This window comes from Lissotriton helveticus, chromosome 6, assembly GCF_964261635.1.
Source record: "Lissotriton helveticus chromosome 6, aLisHel1.1, whole genome shotgun sequence".
Classification (NCBI taxonomy): Eukaryota; Metazoa; Chordata; class Amphibia; order Caudata; family Salamandridae; genus Lissotriton; species Lissotriton helveticus.
The window spans coordinates 128330473-128347517 of NC_136067.1; the positions used below are offsets into that span (position 1 = coordinate 128330473).

The 17045-nt window shown below is 40.0% G+C and overlaps 1 protein-coding gene across 1 annotated transcript in view; it reads right to left on the bottom strand.

Moving 5' to 3' along the window:
• LRFN2 (leucine rich repeat and fibronectin type III domain containing 2) overlaps nucleotides 1-17045 on the bottom strand; it is a 1621598-nt gene that overhangs the window by 1109776 nt on the left and 494777 nt on the right. The window contains exon 3 of the mRNA XM_078647494.1: nucleotides 1039-1221. The gene's annotated coding sequence lies outside the window, so the exon portion shown is untranslated. The remainder of the gene's footprint in view (nucleotides 1-1038; nucleotides 1222-17045) is intronic.

Consider the following 17045-nt stretch of genomic DNA (forward strand, 5'->3'; position numbering starts at 1 on the left):
GCATGTCACTACAACGGATACCATTACAACACATACCATTACAACACATAGTTTTTACCCTTAAACTATCTAACACTTACCCTTCTGTTGCACTCACTGGAGTGGGAATAGTAATGTTTACCCCTATACTATCCAACACTTACATTTAAATGTAATGTGATGGTATGCGTTGTAATGGCATGCGTTGTAATGGTATAATGCGATATAATGAAATGTGTTGTAAATGTAATTTCTAAAAATGCGTTGTGATGGCATGCGTTGTAAATTGATCTGTTGTAATGGATGTAGTGATGTAAAAACTGCGTTGTAAAGGCATGCATTGTAAATGTTTGAGTTGTAACATCATACATTGATCCAATACTCAAATAAACAAAATAATTCCAGGAGCAGCTTCTATGGACTGCTCCGAGAAACTTTATGAATTCCTGAAAGTTGGGAATAAGCCTTTAGCAACACATTTTCCTCTAACGTTTGTGGGGAAGGCCCAATGTGGGATATCAAGGAGGATGAGCTGTGCATGAGGGTGATTTACCTACTTGACTACTAAAACCTGACACAGACAAACATGCAACAGAGACTAACATCTCAGAAGGAAATGTATTCTAACTCACAGCCTTTCAGCAAATTGATATGGATAATATTGAAAAGGCATGAACTTGAAACACCCAGAACAGAAAAGATAACCACCATTTGAGGACTATTACTCTAAGGCTTATGTTAATTTCTCTGTGCCAAGATTCTAAAGACCTGTTGACACATCAAAAAATATTTTGAGTAAATTAAAGAATCAGCAAGAGTTAGAGTTCAAAGAGATTCTCACAAAAGATGCATGGTAATCATCAAAGTATTCTCACAGCTCTAAGACACTCTCCATTTAGAAATGTGGATTGCAGACAATCCAAATCTACAGACCTATTAAATATGCTGTCTCAGTTTTGTGAATATCTTTAAGCATTCCTTATTTTAACTGAATTAAGCATTGGCCTACTCTTCAAGTAAAAGAATCAAACATGCCATGGATTGGTGACATCTCATTACCTGTCCTGATTTCCTCAAACAACTCGAATGATCCTGCCCTGCTTCCTTTGAAGAAAATTGAAAGGAAATCCAGTTGAATAGTACTGCAAAGTCTCCATCAATTTGGGAAAGTTCAAGACCACAGGGTGGAGGATGCAATGCCAGAACAGCAAGTCGAGAAGTTTCTACCCGGATAAGCAATCACTGAAACAGAAGAACAAATTGAACTATTAACATTTAGTCCTCACCAAAATTTAAATAAACACATTAAAAGAATAACATTGAAAGCAGAAATTACAACTTGTGGATGGATAAGATTTATAACAGATGTGTTTATAAGCACTGTGTGTTAAGGGGCAGCACATGTGGCATGACAACAATAAAAACGAAACTGCTGGAAACTGGGTGGCCACTGAATGCTACCCTGGAAAGTGATTGCAGCTATATGCATGTGTACATCATTGTTGGCAAGCTAGACTTAAATATCCTAATTATGAGGACGATGACCCTTGCATAGCACTTCGATTGAAAGCCTCTCTTTGTGGTAAAATCACTTAAGTGATCAAGGTGACAAGGAAAATACCAGATACATGGATACTAGGCAGTACTCGTAGACAACTGCTCCAGACTCCCAGAGGTGTTAAGAAAGTCACAGTGATAGATGTATCCGGCCTGAATATACCATTAGGCCACCTTTCAGCAATTATATAATTAAACTATAGAAATAGCCTGACAAATATTCAGAAAAAGGAAAATGGTTTCACTCGCAAGCACCAGGCAAATTAAAATGCCTTCCCTGAACAGAAGTGTTTCAGTGGATGTTCTATGTTAGTGATATACAGACTGGCTAACACATTTTGAAGATAGGCTCATCTTTGCAATGCAAGGTTGAACATCTACAAGAATAATGATAAAATATTTAAAAGAATGCAAAAAATATTCTCCCGTGTGGGTGGTGATCAGGATAAATATGAAACTTGTGTTTTCTTGTTTTCTGCTTACTGACAAGAGGGGGTTTGGAGATGTTTATTGTGGTACAACAAGAAAAACAAACATCATCACTGGAAGTAGAATCTGATGTTCCTCCTAGGCAACCAGTTTCCCAAGACAAGCTTCTGCTTATCTGCTGACCGATTAGTCAACCGACTCTAATGAAAAAGCAGAATAGTTGGGCAATACTGTAGCAAATTGGATTGATAAACTATAGTTTTCAGAGGCCTGTTGGACAATCTCAACAAAGGACAACAAATTGGATGGAACTGGCCAAGCTAGTGATTTAACCAAATTAATTATTGATTTATTTTGTAATTATGATTCAATTTTATATAGTGGAAATGTTACCTCGAGGGATTAGAGCATTTTATACAGAGAAAGTGAAGAGTTTACACACAAAATTGGGAGGGTAGTGAAAAAAAGAACAAAACAATCAATTGAAAGTCAATGCGGGACGTACATACAGTAAAATGGAATTACATCAAATTTGTCCAGTAGAAGAAAGCAGTCCGGAGATGTCAACGTAGAATAATGTATACATTAAAAGAATACAATCATGTACACTATGTCCAGGGGTAGAAAGAGATGGGAGAAGGAAAGTCATAGGTGAAGATTACAGCCTGACAAAGTTGGGGAGAGGAAGAATAAGAGGCTGAGTTGAATTCCAGTAAGAGAAGTGTGTGACGTAGGGTGTTCTTTCTTGAAAGAAGGTGGTTCTAAGAGACGTTTAGCAGAAAGGGTTAGAGGAGGTTCACGAAGGAGTTTAGGGAGAGACATGCACCCAATTCACAACGGAGTAAACACATTGCTATTCATAAAATGCACTTCTAAAGTTCCTACTGCCAAAAAGGGACCCTAAACAGTAGTAAATTACTACAGCTCTGGGCTTTGGTAAGTCTAGAACCACTGGTACTGCAACAGCCTCCCATACAAAATAATGGCGGCTGAGACTTAAAATAAAACTGTATAGAAAATAAAGTAAAATTTAATTCCATTCATTAAATTATAAATACATCTAATGTAAACAATTCTAAAAATAAAACATTCATTTTTTAATTGCAAAAATTCTAACAACCTATTTGGAATGTATAAATGATTTGTTGCTGTGTGATTCAATCTATTTCCAAAATTCTTTAGCAAAAGATCCTTTCAAAGTGTATATTAAAAGATCGTTGACCTAACATTGCGCATAAATAACAGACAATGTTTTTCAGATTTTGCAGAATTTATCAAAACTGAAACACAGCTAAAGAATTCTAAGACTGTCTAAGTGGAATATTTTATAATAGAACTACCTCTTCCTCCTTCAGAATCACAGTTACTAATATTCAGGTGACATAAAAAAAGATACATTGGCTTCCTTCTAAAGTTCCCAAGAACCTAAAAGCAAATTTGCAGAACTGAATCAAGTCCTGACTGGTGTGTGGATCAATACAACACTAGAAGATTCAGGTCCTGATATGAAATTCAATTTGCAAGCCAATTTTTACCCGATTCCTACATTCTTCATTGAATGACAGTATGCTGAACACATTATTAGATCTGCCAGTGTATAAATGATTAATACTTCCAGAACATGTGTAAGCCACAGTGTTCTTTCCACATTGCTCTATACTAAAATACCAGGGATTGGAAGGGTTCGATGCAATATAATTTACAGAACGGATTACATTTGAAAACATTGATTGGGAAGGGTTAGCAATTCAGTAACCATTGAATTTCTATAGCACTATACAGTATATAATACAGTTGAGAAACTACCCATTCCTATGAGGTGCAGAAAGCTGCAAGGTCTATTCACAGAACTCTGGCTTCCAGCTTGGGGCTTACAGTCCACAACAGAATTGTTCCAGAGATTATGAAAAGTCTAAATACAGCAAAAACATCAACTTAAGGTGTAATAATATATAATAATATGCATACTGTACATGTATATATTTCAGTATATCTTGAATAACATATATCGGGGCAAATGTATCAAGATACCTATTTGCGATTCTCAAATAGCGACTTTTTGAGAATCGCTATTTGAGAATCGCAAATGGTATGTATCAAAAAAATCACACTTTTTTAGCGATTTCTTGATATTCCTTAATTGCGAATTCGCAATTAAGAAATACTTTCCCATTCATTTCTAAGGGCCAGGAGGCCCATAGGAAGGAATGGGAAGTTATTCTCAATTTGCGATTCGCAATTTGCTAATTGCAAATTGAGAATAATTTCAAAGGTGCAAGGGTGTCTTAAGGGCACCCTGCTTCACCCCTGAAATTTACATGTGTGTGCATATGGCGCACATACGTGAGACGGAAGCTTGTGCAGTGGCTCCTACAGGCGTACTGCAATAGCAGAGACCCCCTCCAAAAATTATTTTTATTTAAATCTCTGGGCAAGTCGCCCTGGGTCACCCTCCAATAAGTCTCTTTGGTTCAGAGACACCCCACCCTGCCCAGAGTTCCCAAGTCTTGTAATAGCAGCTGCAATATTTACTTATGAGTTGAGGCCAGTCAAACAGATCGCACAGCACTCAAACTGGTCTTGTGGTACAGAAATGGCTGACGGACAATCAGAAGGACCTATCTTTTTTATTTTCAGGTATATAGGACTCCCACAAGACCAACCGTCCAGATAAACCTAAACTTTTTACCCCTTCAAGCCCAACCTGAGCAGCAAACGTTTTTCAAGAAAAAGATGACCGGACAAAAAGCACACTTTCTGAGAAAAGTTTCTGTCAAATTTGGTGTAATTCCGTTCAGCAATTTTTTCTGTATCAGAGACGAAAGATTTTTGTAGGAATTAACATGGTAAATCGATGTTTGAGGACCTCTTTTTCTTTGGCCCCGGCTTCATGGATCGGCGCATACTTTCCATGAAGGAGTTAAGGTTGATGAACATTTTATTTTTTAAGTTTCATGAAGATTTGCAAACAGCACTGAAGTAATTATGGGAACAAAAAAATGCTCCTCCTGTGGAAAATCATACCAAATTATAACTTCATAGTGGAATTAACATGAGGCATTTTCATAGAAAATAAATACCAGTGGCAATTTCTGTACCCAGAGTGATCTAAACAGATTATTAACACTCCAACTCCAACTTGCTTCTTTATTACATTTGTTGACTGAGTGCAAAAGGTTATAGGGATGTAGATGAATACCATTTAAAAAACATGTTGATTTCATGTGCTAAATGTGTATTCCTTTAAGCACTTATTTTAATTTTTAGTTTGCATTATAAAACACACGCCTCATTTTATTGCTGTGAGGCAAGTTTTAGAGTAGTAAAATGCAGGACACCTAAGCATTTACCATAATGCCTATTTTACAAAGTAATTGTCAATGCTTTAGGGATATCGTTCATATTCACTTGTTCCCCAAAAACAAGTCTATGCCTCTTTGTCTCCTTGAATCCCTACTCATTTTACTGAATAAATTATTGTACTGATGCTTTGTGATTGTTCTTTTTTAAAACACAGAGGACTTCTTGAAATGTCAATTTTCTGCTCTTGGCAATGTTTTGAGATCAACTTACTAACATATATTTAACATGTAGATGCACGTCCCAAAACCTTTGCTGTCCCACCAGCTTTTCCAAAATGTTCCTCCTCTGAATACAATATATACAGTAGTAGTGTGTGTACACTGCAGGTCGATCATGTCATCTCATAACCTTAATTATGTTTAGTTTATCTTTTATTACCAGATCATTTGATCAATGTTGGGCAGTTTATTTTTGCTTAGAAACCTTCAGCAATCAGAATTTAAGATGTTACTTTATAAGTCTCAGTTGAGAACAACTCACTTTGGGCCACATGTAGGTAGCCCAATTGCGATCGCAAATGCAGAAATTCGCAGAATTTCAGCGCTTGCGATCACAATTTGGGCAGTGTGCTATGTAGTATACAAAAACCCACACGCAAAATAAGGAATAGCACAATTTGTGATTCCTTATTTTGAGAATGCATTTAAGGAATCCCAAATTGCGATTCCTTAAATGCAATGTCGGAAGCACCCAAGTTGTGTGATTTTGGCTTAAGGAATCACAAATTACCACCAACTTAAGGTTTGTGGTAATTTGCGATTTCTTTGAAAAACGCACTTTTTTGCATTTTTCAAAATGCCGTGTGTCGCACATACATGCCCTTAGCACATGTATGTGCGCCACATGTGCACACATGTTTATTTCAGGGGTGCAAAACGGTGTCCTATTGACATTCTTGCAACCTTGAAATTGCATTCTCAATTTGCGATTCTCTAATTGAGAATCGCAAATTGAGAATGTTTTCCCATTCATTCCTATAGGCCTTCTAGCCCATAGGAATGAATGGGAAGGCATTCCTTATTTGCGAATCTCAATTTGCGATTCGCAAATAAGGAATAGGTGGGATTAGCAAAATATTTTGCTAATCCTACCTACATTGCGTTTTGCGATTCTCTAAAAATCACAATTTGAGAATCGCAAAGCACGTATTACCTACATATGGCCCTTTAGGTTTCTTAGTTATCCTTTAAATCTTGTAACAAGAGCATGGAAGAGTTTTGATAAAGGGACAGAATAGGACAGGGTGTAATCTCCATTGATTCCTGGTGGTGTCCGAGCTGTAAAATTAATTTCTCCAAATGAAAGACTTACACCCTTGTGTGAAATTTTGAACTGGTACACGGATTCTGCACAGCCAGGCCAGTTTCATTCTTTGTTCTCTAGTCTCTAATTTTTGGGGACTATTTGTGTTTAAATAGGAACATATCTACGATAGGACTTACGTTTTGCATGATACAATTTAAAGATAAATACCATAAAACCGTGAGCCCTACTTAAAATGTTACTGTTTTTTCGTCTGCATGCTTTCTGTTTCAATCTTTAAATATTTTCCTCTCTTATGTATGGTAAATACCAATATAATAACCGAAAAATGCAGTGCAAATTGTATGAATGCAATGGAGAAGAATATTGTGTTTATCAATCGAATTGTTTAACTTTTATCTTATTAGCGATATAAATATCTATCAGTGAGGTCAGGCCTGCAATGCCCATAGGGCTCAAAAGGCTTCAGCCCCGACCAAACCTCCCCCCCCCCTTGTAGTGTTTGTCCGCCCGGGCTGAGACGGCTTCCCGGGCACACACAGACAGTTTTTGAGCTGCTGTGTGCTGGCTGGTCTGGAGTCCATGTTAGTGCAGCCGCACCTGAGCACTTCACATGTCTTTGAAAGACCATTTACTTGTTAACCCCTTGCATGCTCGTGAAGGAACCATTCAGTCATGAGCCACGGTGGGGCTGTGCTGGTGACGGAATGGTTCTGTCACGGCCCGGCCGCCGCGCCTCCGCGGTGCGTTCTATTGAGCAGGCGGGGCCGTGACGGAACCATCCCGTCACAAGCACAGCGCCACAACGGCTCGTGACGGAGTGGTTCCGTCACGAGCATGACGGCGCCGCGTGCCCCCCCTGCCCCTTAGTGCCACGGCGGAAGTACCGCCGCGGCCAAGGGGTTAAGGAGACTTTGTTGTTTTTTCACCCCATCTTAGATCCCCGGCATCTCCACTCTGCTTATTGCTAGAAGAATTAGCCCCCTCCTCCGAAATTATGTGTTGCCCCCTCTCCCGAAATTTGGCGCTAATTGAGCCTCAGAGTGAGGTACCCTTTTTTGGGAACATTGTTTCAGTGGTCCAACCTCAAGGTATCAAAGACCCACCCCCCTTCAGCCCCCTCTGGGAGACCTGCGTAATTGTATCTGATTGCAGGCATTTACTTTTAATGTACGGTAGTTATATCCCTTTATTTTACGTCATTCATTTTCTTATAGCTCGGATACTGGAAGGAGGCTGGTTCGAAGCACGGGACGTGGTCACATGGTGAACGGGAGCGTTCCAGTGGGTTCTGTCGGTGTGATCATTGCTCAGGCACTGGCAGACAATCGCAGCTTCAAGGGACACTCAGCTTTGATGCAGTCAAACGGCCGATCGGATTTATTTTTCTAACATACTCTCTTGTTATTAAAGATTTAACTGGCTTCCCACCCATCTAAAGCAGGAATATTTTATCAGACTGGTTTGGCTTGTTTGTATTGTGCACAATGAATCAGAAAATGCAGCGTCTCTTTTCTTCATGGTAAAGAGAGCCGAGGAGAGTGAAAGGCTCGGATTTCTGCAAGAGGAGCCCTCGCAGGACTGCTGATGGCAACAGAGACTTGAGAGAGATTTTCCGGCTTAAAATAGCCGCCCGCGTGCGTGAGTGCGTGCGCTCGCGGCCCGGCCCTGGCAGAGCGCGCGCCGGCTCCTCGGCTCATTCCGTCTCATCCATTATTCAGGAGGGTAATCACGGATCTATAAACACGGCCAGCCAGAGAGTGTTGGAACGCGAGGCAGCCTGGAAGAGAACCAAAGCGCAGTTCACTGCGCGTTTGTTTCAGAGAATTTGCTGGAAACCAACAATATTTGCCTTCCCTTTCATCCTCTTCAAGGAATTAACATTTAAACGGATGCGACTGGAAGGGAATAAAGAGCAGCTGAGACTGGCGCGTGCAGCCTCCCCAGCCTCTGCACCCTCTCTTGTTTGTCCGCGTGACTGCAGGTGTCAACTTCCGCTCGGCTTGTGGCCTAGCCATGGCGTTGTGGGACGGATACAAGCAAGGAAACGGGGCCCAACTCTGGTATTATTACAGTAAACAACATCCACTAATTGTAATGATGTGGAATCATGGCCAGCCTTTGGCAGGGGCGAGCTGTGCCCATGCCCAGGGCACCATCTTTCACAGGGGCGGACGAAATAACATGTGAACACACAACGGGCCTTTGCCTCATTTTACGCATCAAGTGCACTGAGGGAGAAACATTCCACTACAATGGAGGGAAATCCACTAGGCACGTGGTTACCCAAATACTGTTTGGCTCTAGGCTTCAAAGAACAGACAAGGTAGAGACATCTAATTTGCACAAACGTGGGTCTTCAGACCTTTGCTAAAAATGAGATGGTAAGTAGTAAGAGCCAGCCAGCTAGTTGCAAATGGTTTCCAGCTGTGAAAAAAACACGTTCTGACATACATGACATACATGCCTAATGTCAAAAATATTGCAAGCAACAAAAATATTCTAACTGCAAATTCACAAAGCAACAGACCAGTGCTTCTCCATTTGAGTTGTTGGAGCATACAATGCAAAGTTTACTTTATTTTTTCACTTTCTTTTATAGAATTTTCTTTAATACAGCAAGCAGAGGACACATCACATGATCAAAGAGAAAGTCAAGATTGCCGCGAGTAAGAAAGTGCCAAGCTCTTTTTCTGGAAGGAATGCGAGAACACACCAGGACAGAGATACAGTGAGGAACGGTAGAAATCAGACTTCGCCTAATTTGTGGTTTCTCACTTGTCTGTTCCAAATTTAAAAATAGGCTTTGCTTGCTTGAAAAGCCAGGCTAAATGTGCAGGGCAGGACACTGAAATGCAAAATGGAAGTATTTTTAAAATCTGTGTTAATTTGCAATAATGAAGGTTTTGGAAATATTTTAAGCAGTTATAAAAAACAGTCTCTCATATGTTATTATAAGCAGAAATAAATACGCTATCACAGTGCCTTCAGCTGCCAGTACATGGGTTACTTTGACATATGATGACTGCTATTTTCAGGTAGGCCTGCTGGCGTAGAACTTGTCAACAGAAGTAGCAAGAGCGGGTTAATTAGAATTCATTATTATTAATTGCTGTTCAGGGAGGAGAAAAGAAACAAGAAGGCAGCAGATGCTGCTTCCATAAGGCAAAGAGGAATTGTCAGAGGGATGAGATTTAGAAGAGATGTTGAAAAAAGGTAAATAAAAAAATAACATTGAACTAAATAGAGAAACATGGAATAAAAGACAGCAGAGTATTCCCATTTATAGAAAACCACATGAAGTAAAGCAGCTACTGAAAGGAATTACAAACAACATGAAAAGGAGAAGCAAAGCCGATGTCCAAATATGAGATCAATCATACTAGAGCTACTATTGCATTTATTGAATAATGTGTCGCCATTCTAAGAGAAGCGCTGTACATAGAGTCATACAGCACATAATAGCATTTATAGTTGGTGTGGTTACACAAGGAACAGAGTAATATGATGGTTTAAGTAATGAGATTCAGACAACCATTTTTGGAAGATGACCTATCAAAAATGGTAGTGTATGTAGGCACATTTTATCTGCTTGTCTTGCCTTCTGAAGTGGGACTCACCTGGCAGTGCAGGAGAAACTGTTCCATGAGGAGTAGAGTTAGTCCTGGCATACTTGGTGTGGTCTTACCCTAACTTTTTATATTTCTGCTGACTCCGTTTTTGATCGCCTTAGTTGGGACTCTGCAAACGATATCACTGCTAAACAGTGCTAAAGTGTTTGTGCTTTCTCATTAAAATATGCTGAATTTCCTTATACACAGTTGGCATATTTAATTTACTTTGATTCCCTATAAAGGTTATACTACCTGTGCCTAGGGCCTGTAAATTAAATGCTACTAGTGCATTATGTGCTTGCCAGTTTACCCCTGATCAGTTTTCTACAGTTAATTGTCCTTTTCAAGTTCCTCTGTCAAATACTTTTTTGGCCTTGAGTGACCTGCACATGGTTGACTGACTGTACTCCTCACTCAATCTGTTTCGATAGTATCCCACCTCTTTTCTGCCACAGTCCTGATTCTCTAGCTGAACCTACTGTTTCTGCCCCCTTAAATACACGCAGTTAGAGTGGGCCAGTCAATACCACTTAGTCCATTTGACACAGCCTTCTCATCAATAAATTCCGGTTATGAGGGATATGTAATTTCACCTCATGGAATATTTCTGGGCTCTCAAACAAATCAACAGCTCCAGACTGGCTCAGTATAACTGAAACCTTGCAAATAATTTGTGTCCAGGAAACCCGTGTTGAACCAACTCCCGTTGAAGGCTTCTTTTTGTTTCTCGCTGCTTTACTGTCTCCGCCAGTCAGTGCTAAAGGCGGCCTGCAGATTCTAATTTCTAATGTGTTGTCTGTTATTATTAGAAGGTCTGTAACTGCCACCCTATATTATCAGTTAGTGTTTTTGTCTTTTTGAGGCGGGTCGGATCTAGTGATAATACATTTTTATAATAATGTGTTCGATTCTACCCACTGGGACCAGTGGTAGCTGGTGACATTTGAAAATGATTGGACGTAAAAGTTCATGATGAGTGCCCTGTGGCGAGCAAGCATAGTGAGTGACACTGACTCATAATAACAAGGGCTCCGGGGATTCTATCCCGGAAAAACTTAAAACACAAGTGGGCAAATAGCGCATTTATAAGCTATTGTTCTAATCTGGTATGGGATTTTTTTTGTGTGGTATTTTCACTTTATTACTGTTTGAAGTGTTGCACAAATCCTTTACACAAGCCTGGCTGTTCTGTGCCAAGCTACCAGAGATTTGAGCACAGAATAATTTAGTGTTGGCTAATGGCTCACCCTGACAAGCATTGTGGTTGATGCCAATGTTTTACAAGCAGGATCAGTACTAATTTACAAAAAGATGGGCCATTATCCAGAGGGAAACAGTCGGTGAAATATGATGGGTTGAATGCTGCCCCAAGAGATTATCAGTGACTCAGGCTATTTGCAATCAGTCCTCCAATCAACATGTTTGTGTTTGATGTAACACAAAAGGCATGTCCAGATGTGGGCTACATGATTGCTATGCCACAGGATCCAATCTATTACTCACTGATAAGGCCTAATAGGCTTAAGTCTGGTCTTATTTGTGTTTCTTTCTGAAGGGGGATTTGCCTGCAGTTTGGGATAGACTGTTACCACGAGGAGCAGGATCATAATTGATTTTCATAAGGTGTGCCTCTGTCTAGAGTTGAACTGGTGTAGAAAACAATGGAATGCTACACAGGGGGATTGTCAGAGTTTTAGAGTATTTGGAAACATTTATTCTATCACATTTTGTGTGTTTGACACGTTATATGTTAGTATGCATGTAAAACCATGGTGTGGGGCAGAAGAACATGTGTTGTAGAATGTGGAGGAAAATAATTGTGTCCCTGAGTTTGCACTGAGAGCTCAGAACCTATGCAAGGATTTTGGCATAAAATCATATAAAAGTAAAGATGAGGGCGAATTCAGGCAGGTGAAAACATGGAAAGTGTTGCCCTCCATTGTCTTTTTTAAAAATGTAATATCTTTATTGAGTTGAGATCACGAATACAAATTATAACGTACAGTTTGTCATCACTCAATTGTGTGGTGCGAGAACAGTGTGCTGAGCATTATTTTCACAAAATAACACCAAATTAAAAAAAAAAAAAAAAAAAAGAGGAAATGAGGAAATGAAAAATATATAGCTACAACAAATCAGACCTTAAAACCTCTGCACAATCCAATTACATCCAATGTTTCATATATTATAAAATGAATGCGATAATACAATATTTCGTAGGTATCCTATTGACAGTCAGTTATAAATGAATGAGACAGAAAAATGGTGCTTAGAAAATCAGGATTGCTCAGTCTTCTGAATCCATATAAGCTCTAACCGGGCCCCATATTTGCTGCCCCAATGCCATTTTTCGCCTTCCCTTCATAGCGTACAAATTATATTCCAAATTATATGTGAATAAAAACCGAGTTCGTCATGCGTCAAATGAAGGAGGTTCACTTTGTAACCAACATGAGGCTATACAGAGCCTTAGAACCGCTGTAGCCATAAATATCAAATAGGCAGCGTTGTTGCTAGGGTCGGCTTGTACACACCCCGTGTCTATACCGAGCAGGATCTGCATGGTTGAAAGCTGAAAGGCGGTACCCAAGATCTCAGATAGAAACTTATTTACATGCCCAAACAATTCTACTAATTTTACACAGGTACCAAAAATATGTTTAACATCCGCCTGATGGGCACTGCATCTGAAACATTTTCCATCTGGGTCTCCCCCCCACTTTGAGATTTTGTCAGGAGTACGGTACATATAAAACAAGGTCTTATAATGCTGTGTTGTAAGATTAGTGGACATGAGTATTCGTCCAGCAAGCTCAATAGAGCTATCGAGCGGTATTCCAGGACATCCTAACCTATTCTCCCATTTACTCACTTGTGCTTCTATGTCATTGGGCATGGCCTCTAGCATTAAATTGTACAATACTCCAATTCGGGCGGCTTTCTTGTTGGCCTCAATAAGAGGGTTAGGTATCATGCTTATAGTCATATCTGTTAAATACTCACGCATTTGCAAATATTTATGAAAATGTGTAGTTGGTAATTGATATTGTTCCTTCAGCTGAGTAAATGACTTTAATCCGTCCCCGGTATACAAATCCCCCACAGTGATTAGCCCTCTTGTTGGCCAACTAACCACGATACGATCCCAACAAATAATGGGATATAAAATCAGGGTAGTTAATGGGGTATAGATAGAAGCCTTTTCAATTTTGTAGTACTTTTTTATTGCCTTCCAAACTTTATAGGCTGCGGCTACCACCTTAAATCTGGTTCGTTTGTAGTAATTCCAATCTATATTAAGAAAAAGGCGGTTCCTGGCTTCCGCCCCCAAGAGTAAACCGTATATTGAAGGTTGTAATGCTAGCTCCACAGGTCTTACCCCAATGAGTAAAATATTCATCCGCTGGAGCATACACGCATAGAAGAAGAATATAGAAGAAAGTCAGGAACCGACCAACCACCGGCTGCCCTTGGGAGTACCATATACTTTTTAGCACGCCGCTCTTTTCCTTGCGCCCATATAAATTTCATACAGATCGTTTGCAGCTGTGTAATGTATGCAAGAGGAATCTCTAATGGTACACAACGATAAAAATATAAAATCTTGGGTAATACCATCATTTTTAAAGTATTGCACCTGCCTACCAGCATCAAGTGTAGGCATTCAAATTGATCCAATTATTTACGGATCCCGCTGAGCAGTTTCTGCCAATTAGAATCTACCGTAGTCGAGGCCGAGGCACTAATCAGCACTTTTAAGTATGTAACCTTAGTTAGGACCCGGGTATCAAGAAAAGACTTTATATTGACACACAATATCTGAGTCTTAGCTGTGTTTAGTTTATACTCAGATACCGAACCATATATCGTCGCTAGATGTTCGATCTCAGGCATAGCCAAAGACGTCCTTGGAGAGAGCACGGCGACATCAACGGCGTACGCTAATACCCGATATTGTTGATGTTGTATCCTAACTGGGGGAATCCGAGGGCTCTTCTCCATCATTTTTAAAAATGGATCTATGTTAAGGGCGAATAACAGCGGGGAGCATGAGCACCCTTGCCTGGTCCCTCTCTGTATTGGCACCACTGCTGATTGTAGCTCCATTACATAGATCCATGCACTGGGTTGTTGATACAGCGCCTGGATAGATTTTATAAATTTTGGTCTGAATCCTTGAAGCTTCATCAAGTCCCATAAGAAGGCCCACGACACTTGGTCAAAGGCTTTCTCTGCATCCAGCAGTATAAGGCTCAATGGGATGCCCAAGTCATTTGCATAATCTATTAAAGTGATCACACAATTAACATGGTCAGTTGTACCCCGCTTGGGGATGAACCCATGCTGATATATAGAAACCAGTGGGGATATCACCTCTGAGAGCCTTGTGGCCAGTATTTTCGAATACATTTTCCCATCAGTATTTAATAACGAGATAGGCCGGTATGAAGCTGGCTGCACCGCTGTTTTCCCCTTCTTTCTGAAGACCACTATACTGGCCTCATCCCACGTTTTAGGATGGTTCCCAATCTGAGCCATCCTGAATGTGGCTAACATGTCATGTTTCAAAACTTGAAAAAAAGATTTGTAAATCTCCAGCGAAAGCTTGTCAGGGCCCGCTGCCTTACCTGCTGGAAGTGCTTTAATTGCTGCTTCAAGTTCAAACATCGCTATTGGAGCCTCCAATTTATCAGCGATTTCCTGATCTAAGTTTTGCTCGCATATTTGTCCGAGCAAAGATAGAGCTTTACTACTGTCATACTCTTCTCTAGTATATAAACGAGCATAAAATTGTCTAAAAACTTCCAGGATTCCCATCTCGGTTTCTACAATCTGTCCAGTGTCGTTTTTAATACTTTTAATTCACTGTGCGACTTCCCTAGTTCTCATTCTCTGGGCCAGGCACCTGCCAATTTCCTCCACGTACGTATATAACAGCTGGCGCTTAGTCTCATAAATTTTTGCCGCCTCCTTACTCCAGTGATAATTTGCCCTCCATTGTCATGGTTGCCAAAGTTCTATGACTGTCTATATGTATTTGGACAGATTTGAGAGACTTAATGGCAAGTTTTGAGTAGATAGGTTTCTCTTTCTAAATGTCACTAAGATTATAGGGAACTTGTTTTTTCCAGCACTTTAGACTGATCAAGCAAAAACCACTACATGGCTCTGTCTTTTCACCTCAACATTTAACATTCTTTGGGATATGTTTGGCATCTTCTACTTTAGACGCATTGCACTGGTATTCACCTAAAAAATGTTTCAGCAGGTAATGGTGAGGATTTGTGATGGGACAGAATGTCATCTGTTTTCAGGAGGAGTACAATGAAATAGAGTACACGTTTTGGGAAAGTTTGACATTTGGAAGATAGAAGTCCTAGATGAAGGTCAGGTGAGTATCTTATCTGTAACATGTCAGTAGTAGTGAGGGGATTAAGCTAGATACGTTATTGATGGAGACCTTATGAAGGAAAAAATAATTGTGATTATATTTTTGGGAAGTATTATGCAAGAAGTATTAAAAAAGCGAAAGAGCAGATGTTATCTTTTTGAGAGTGGGTGTAGATTTGCATGGCAGAAGGGATACAGCAGTTATGCACCTTCTGGTGGAGGCGCTGGAATCACTAATGTTTAATGTACATCGCTGCAGCCTATTGACTATTGATGCTAATGGTTTAGGAGTGGTGGTGGGCTAAGTGCAAAATTATGTTTTTACTATTTTTGCTTGCAAGGATTTGAAGAAGTCACAAAGAAGAGTCTCAATATGGGTGCTGGAAACAGCTTCAGTTGTTCAAAACATTCTTGTGGGTGTTGACAGACCACAAATCAAACATTCATTTGTTACCCTTGGGACTTGAGTCTAGGTACACTAAGGGTTGCCATTTGGCTACTTTATCTACAAGAATGGTATTTTTATTAGTGTTTATGGAAGGTATTTCGAACTGCTGCTAGATTGGTTGTCCATAGTATTGACAAAGCACAAACATCTTATTGCCATAGGGGTATAAAGCAAAGAAGAAGAGAGTTCAGTTGTAGCAGTATGGGCTGATGGTGGAATAGAATCTATTGTTGGGGGTAACAGAAAAAGGAAGAGCTAGATGAAGCGTTAAAAAAGATTTAGAATTTTGTTGTGGAAGGATAGGCACATGATAGAAGTTGTTGTAGGGGTTACCGGGTGAGTGTGAGACTTTGGCAAATGTTTTTTGGATAGCAAATTGACACAATTGCTTGCTCAGTGTTCAAGATGTGACCAAGAAAACACATAGGATTACCTTTCTGCTTTGTCAAGAAGGATTTAAAGAGCTACTAACATCTTGCACCTGTACTGTTTAGGAAAACAAAAAACACTTTATCCTAACTTGGACTCTACCAATCACCGAAAATAAACTCAAAGCACTTGGAAAGAAGACTTGCTTGGAAAAAATGTTTTCCTCCCGGTGTACGGCTGGCCCCTGACAGCTGTGCTTGAAAACTTTCCTGGGTGTCCAGAGTAAACTATTTTCTATGCTGGACGTACAGTTAGGTGGAGCTTGGAATCCGAAAGTAGACCATACCATTTGCATGGTAAGGACAAGGCCTCTATGGTCAGAATTTCTGATAAGGAACACCACATAACAAAATACCTATCCTGCATGTTTCAGCAACAAAGGACCTACTGGTGAAAGGGGTCTCTGGTGAGCTGTGCACTAGTATCACTGGAAACTCAACCAGGTACATTTGCTGTTCAGTCTGCCTTAGTGCTTGTTTACTTCTCTATTTACACCACACTTGCAAACTTGGATACTTAATCCCCTGGAGGGCAAAATGGAAGCAGTTTTCATGCAGGTCCCGGTCATCTTT